General features: G+C 51.3%; 1 pseudogene across 1 annotated transcript; it reads right to left on the bottom strand.

The window, feature by feature from the left end:
- Nucleotides 1-740: 740 nt before the first annotated feature.
- On the bottom strand, nt 741-5,248 carry LOC308611064 (dipeptidase 2-like; annotated as a pseudogene). The gene is made up of 7 exons: nt 5,038-5,248; nt 4,584-4,711; nt 4,151-4,280; nt 3,785-3,926; nt 3,415-3,484; nt 3,118-3,294; nt 741-2,738 (listed from the first exon to the last, which is right to left on the bottom strand). The product of its transcript is annotated as a dipeptidase 2-like (transcript).
- Between the last annotated feature and the right edge of the window lie 729 nt (nt 5,249-5,977).

Here is a 5,977-nt window from a genome sequence, read left to right as displayed (position 1 = left end):
TATTGAAGGTAAAATTAATCGTTCAGTAACATCACATAATTAATTTTAAGTGTCCATGTTATATTTGGGCAGAGTTGTTCAGTTGGCAATTAGTTAAGTTTGTAAGAGACTCAGGAGAGAGAGATGTACGTTTTAGGTCAAGATCTGTGATATATATGGTGGCTGGAATCACAAGAGTAGATGAGACCATCTATCAAGGGCAGAAGAGAGCTTCTGAGAAATACACATCTCTTGGCAGAGGGCAAAGTGAGAGTGCCCAGTGAAAGAGATAAGGATGTCCAGAGGCAGGAGGAAGAAGTAGCAGGTTAAGATGCTACTGTTGTTAAGGTGAAAGATTTTTCTGAGATGACAAGTTTGATCAACAAAATCAAATATTGCTGAAAGGTGACATAATGACCAAACAACATTCACTCAATTTAATCACAAATTAAATGTTGGTGAATGCAATTCCAGTGCAGATAAGTAAGAAGAAAAGAGCAAAACTGTGTGAGTCACGAGGTACATAAAGATAAGAAAATACAGACAGTGAGAATAAATACAATTTTTGATAAACTGCACTGTGAAATTAGGAAGAGAGAAAAGGTAACTAGAGAATTACTTGGCATCAAGCAAGAGTAATTTTTAATGGGAGGAGGGCAGCTTTTTAATGGGAGGGGGCCAAAATAAAATCGCTAAAGAGGAAAACCTTAACAATCCCAGTGAGGTGGGAAAATGAATGGAAGATACTGAGAAAGTGAGAATAGGTATTGATAAACTATGTCGAAAAGCTATTCATGGACGTAAAGAGAAAAAGTTAGTTTGGGGTGTTTTTGCTTTATAGTCTGTGTTTTCTCTGTGAAATAAAAGTTTGATGGGAGGTGATGTCACCTCGAGATAGTGCTCATCAAATATCCTATGTGCTTATCTACATTTTTCATCCTCCTTTGTAGTTCAACTGTTTTCCTTTGATTCGTTGTGGCCAGTGGCAAAGAAGCAGAATCAAGTGTATCACTTCTGAGCTGAGGTCATTAGGAGCCAGTGTCCCTCTTGTCTGGTCCTCTGCTATTGTGACATGGGAGGTCAAATAGTCCAGATGACGTGGCTGCAAGATGGATCAGGACCATGTGATCTGTAAGGGCTTTACTCAGTAGAGAAATAACGTACTCGTATTTTCCACTGAGATTCCTGTGTTCAATAGATCTGCCTGTGAGAGCTCAGAGAGCATAGCGAAGGCTGAAATGACAAAGACAGAGGGAGAGATGTTGGTAACAGATGGAAGGCGCCTGGCAGATAATATATTAAATGGTAAACAAAGCTGCTGGAGTAAGAGAGAGAGTATATAAGAGATGAGAAGAAGGCCAACTGTCTGTAGTATCTAACGCTAAGGAGTGAGGAGAGAAACAACTGAAAAATAAAAATAAAAAGAATGATGAGAAAGAAGCTAGGTGGTATGCCAACAGAAATCATAAGATTGCTATAAAACATAAAGGAAGGTAGTTTTCAAAGAAGCGCCATTTAATGGAGTCAGTTGTTTCCCAAAGGCAAAATGCTATGGGAACTGAAAATAAAGCATCTGATTGGATGACTAAACTTTTATGAACAGAAATGGAACCATTTCAGGAAAGTCATGGGAGAAGATGCTGTGTTACAGTGGGGAGAGTAATCAATACATTGTGAGGAAAGGTGCCTTCATTTGCAAGAAATGCCAATTAAGAAGTGAAGAGAGCCTTTAAAGGGAAGGGATAATGTAAGAAAATCAAAAAAAAATTTAAGGAAACTTGAATAATTCGTAGACAAAGAGGGAGGTATTAGTGAAAGACTGAAAATCAGAGAAAGCTATCTTAAGTTGTTGTTATGGACTGAATTGTGTCCCCCGAAAAATTATATGTTGAAGCCCCTCCTAATTTGACTGTAGAAGATAGGAGATAGGTCCTTTAGGGAGGTAACTGAAGTTAACTGAAGTCATAAGGGTGAGGAAATAATCTGACAGGGACTGATGATGCCTTTATAAGAAGGGGAATAGATTCCAGAGATCTCTCTCCCTCTGCTCGTAGAGGAAAGGCCGTGTGAGGACACTGCAAGAAGACAGCCATCAGCAAGCCAGGAAGATTGTTCTCACCAGGAACCAATTCTCATGGTATTCAATACCTTAATCTTGGACTTCCACCCTCCAGAACTGTGAGAAAATAAATTTCTGCTGTTTAAGTCATTCAGTCTATAGTATTTCACTATAACAGCCCAACCAGACTAATACAGACCTTCATGTACACTGCAATATACAGAAGCTAAACAATGATTGTGAGCCAGAGATTCCATCTTGAACAGAAGTGTAATGACGCTTGAGGTACTCACAACTTCACGAATTTTGTCAGAAAGATGTGAAAAAATGTCAGTCAACCAACGGTTCTGATAGTGGATATTTTCTTTATGTGTTTGACATAAAGCAGTGTCTGACAGCCTCCCTGATACCCATCAGTATCGCAGTTTTGATTCTGTGGCTCCAGTTCCACATGGCACCAAGGTGCTGTGTACTGTCCATTCTTGGGTTTTTGGGTGCTGTACCTATTGCCAATAGGTGGGTCAAACCACTGGGGCTCTTCTGAAGTCCTCCCTAAATTTGGACCCAGCTTCAGCTCCAAATCCGAGTTTTCAGAGAGCCCAGGGTGAGGCTCGCCTGCCACAGTAGACACGTTGGCTAACGGGTTGCACTGCAGCACCCGCTCAGACAAGGGCACCATCACGTTGCCACCGTTCTTCTTCTGCAGGGGTGGACCCGTGGACAGTCAGCTTGGCCCCCAGCACAGCCAGCTGCCTGTTCACTCTCTCGGCCCCTGTGAGGAAGGTGTTCAGCCCTGGCTTTGAGGTCAGAGTCGTCTCCTCTCTGGGTTTGTGTGAATGGAGGAGCCGCAGCCCTGGTCTGGGTGGTGTGTTGGCCCTGGGTTTCCGGGTTTGGAGGAGTATCTTACCACCTAGACCCCCACCTAGGGCTGAAGAGTTCAGGGGCTGTGGACCGTGGGTTTTGGGGGCAGAAGATATTTAACCTGGCGTTTGAGGAAATGGAGGGAGAAGAGGCTCAGGTTCAAGGGCTCCTGGTTTGAATGTCTTGCTTTAGGTTTGAGGGCCAGGGCAGTCTCTCACCAGAAGCTTCAGGATATCATCAGGAACATTGCGAGTGTTCTTGCACATACCCCGGGCAGCTGAGTGGGAGAAGATGACCGGTGCCTGTGACACTTGTAGGGCTCGCCGTGTCACAGCATCCGAGACATGGGCCAAGTCCACCATCATGCCCAGGCGGTTCATTTCTGCCACCACCTTCTGCCGGGACAGGATGGGGAGAGGGCATGAGGGCTGCATTTATCTTGTGTGTATTTATCTGTAGGGAACAGGCGGGGCTGTACATCCATGTGGGGCAGGGTATGGAAGCCGGGTCCTTACCTCGCCAAAGCCGGTGAGCCGACTGACATTGCTGTAGAAGGGGTGGATACCCTTTGCTGAGCTCTGTGCCCTGCAGGATGGCCAGGAGGCAGTCTAACTGGTGGCCATGACTTGGCTACAAGAGCGTAGAAGGAGGTTCTGTCGAACCGTCTACACCTGCAGCTCCCTGGTGCAAGAGGAGGGACCCAGACTGGACTGTGCCTGGCAGTAGGAGGGCCCTTCTGGGGATTCAGTCTTGTTCTGCAAACCTCCATTCCCCTCCCGACCCCAGGTTCAGGGCTGGATCCCAGGGGTAAACTTGCTTTGGGCCCAGCGTGATCTTGGGCAGATCCCTGCCTCACTGGGCCCTTACCACCTGCACTGTGCTCACCAGGGCGTGTTGCAGGTGTGGGTGAGTGTCACGTAGTGCGCACCCAGCGCATAGAAGGTACGCAAGATGGAGAGGCTCCTGTCCAGTGAGTGGCCGCCCTCCACACCAATGAGGCTAGCCAACTTCCGGGTGTTGTTGAGAGCTGGGGGCAGGTAGGTCAGATGATCATTTTCAGAGGCAGGGGTAGCTAACTGAAGTCCCTAACACCTACCACCACCAGTCTCTTTACCTTTTTTTTTTTGTTTTTTTGGCCGTGCCGCGCAGCATGAGGGCTCTTAGTTCCCCCACCGGGGATCAAACCCGAGGCCCCTGCAGTGGAAGCGTGGAGTCTTCACCTCTGGACTACCAGGGAAGTCCCCCGTCTACCTTTAACTGAGGTCACAAGCTCCAGCTCAGAATAGGAGGCACACATGAGGCAGATGAGGTGAACTTGCTCCAGGGTGAGGCGCACAGCATCGCGTTCGTGGGTCCGGCATGGGACGTAGGCTCACCAGAACTGAGGGAAGGCAAGGGCTTAGTTTGGGCTTTGGAGCTCCTTGGGCTTCTCATAGCCTCCTCAGCTGGCACAACACTCACTGTGCCCAGAAGTCACATGTAATGCGTTGCTTTTTCTGTGGTACTTGGATGCCCGTCAGGTTGGCTCACTGTGACCCCTGTTCCCCCAGCATCCATGGCATGGCACTTTCTAGGTCACTATGGTAACTTAGTTCCAATGTGACTAACCTGTGGTCTCTGAGGCCCCCAAACTGCCCCACATTCCCCAGCAGCCATGGTGGCACCTTGTGTGTCCCTTTGGTACATGGGCACCCACGAGATCATTTTTTCAGCCTGTCCAAGCTGGTCTGGCCATGGCTGAAATTGCACAGATTAACATCCTGTAGCCCGTGGTGGTAAAACTGCCTCAGGACCAGGGGCATGTCGTTGTGGCTGGAGGGAGGTCAAGGCAAATAGGTGGGCTCCTTAGGTCTTGGGATCAGGCAGGACACATTGCCTGGCCTGGGCCAGCCTGTGGGTCCCCCACCTCCCACTGTCACACAGACCATACTAGGAGCAGCTGAGGCCTGGGCTGAGGGGTTCCCACCAGGGAGGGGATGACAGAGAAGGGGAAGGGCATCCATAGATGATGGAGAGGACATCCAGGGGTGGTGTGAGGGAGCCTCCCCACTAGCTCTGCATGCTCCGGACCTCCTGCCCTCCCCGGGGCCAGGCTAGGCACCCAGCGGCCCCCAGCAGCCTGCACACACTGCAGCCACCCGTCCACAAGCGGGAAGTCCCGCATCAGGGCCCGCGTGCGCTCCCGCGGACTTGGGGTGCTGGAGGTGCCCGGCGTGGTCTTCACCGGTAACCGGCCGCAGCAGCAGACCCAGCAGGAGCAGCAGACACAGCAGAGGCCGCTGGCTGAGTGCGCGGGGACCATCGAGGCGGGCAGAGGCGGGTCTGAGGGGGCGGGCAGTGGGGTTCTGCCTGTCGACACAGGGCACCCAGCGGCGCGGCCTCGCGCGGGGGGCGGTTTGAGGGAGGGGATACAGAGTCACAGGACCCTGCAACCCCTGCGCAGAGAGCCGCGATCCGGGAAGCCCAGCAGCCACAGGGCGGCAGTGCCCTCCCGCCCCCTGCTCACAGGCAGCTCCTGCGGGCTAAGCTGGCCTCTGCGGAGAGCCCACTCACCTCCCATCGCGGGTTCCCTCCACCCCTGCCTCTCTTCCCACTCTCACTGCTCTGAGGGGGCGCCCTAGGTTGCTCTCCCCGGCCTGTAACCTTCCTGTCCAAGCTGGGGTGCTTCTCTCAGAGGGCCACCTTCAGCCCGAGGCCTCCCGGGAGCACACCTTGTCCCCATCTGCCTGCAGCCGGCCCCGCCCGCCCTGAGGGCTGCGTGCCAGTGTCTCTGTGGCCACAGGTGCTCTGGGCTCCCGGTTTCCCGGGACTGGGCCATGAGGGCTTGTGTGGGGAAAGAGAGAGTTTCTGGAAATGGGGGGGTAACCATGTGAGCTGTGGATTCAGGAAGGGGCCCTCTGCCCCCGACCTTCTCTCTCCACCTACTTGACTCCCCAACCTGCATGACCATTCTCTGGGGACTTCAACCAGCACCTGGGAACTATCAGGAACCTCCCCCACTTCTGTCAGCCAGCCTCAGGAAAGAGCGCCCTCAGGAGCCGCTACACCTCCCCAGGGCCTGAATAGAGGGACTTTGGG

This window comes from Mesoplodon bidens, assembly GCF_964165515.1.
Source record: "Mesoplodon bidens genome assembly, contig: HAP1_SCAFFOLD_500, whole genome shotgun sequence".
NCBI lineage: Eukaryota > Metazoa > Chordata > Mammalia > Artiodactyla > Ziphiidae > Mesoplodon > Mesoplodon bidens.
The sequence above is the reverse complement of the archived record's forward strand: the minus strand, read 5'-3'. Positions and strand labels throughout refer to the sequence as shown.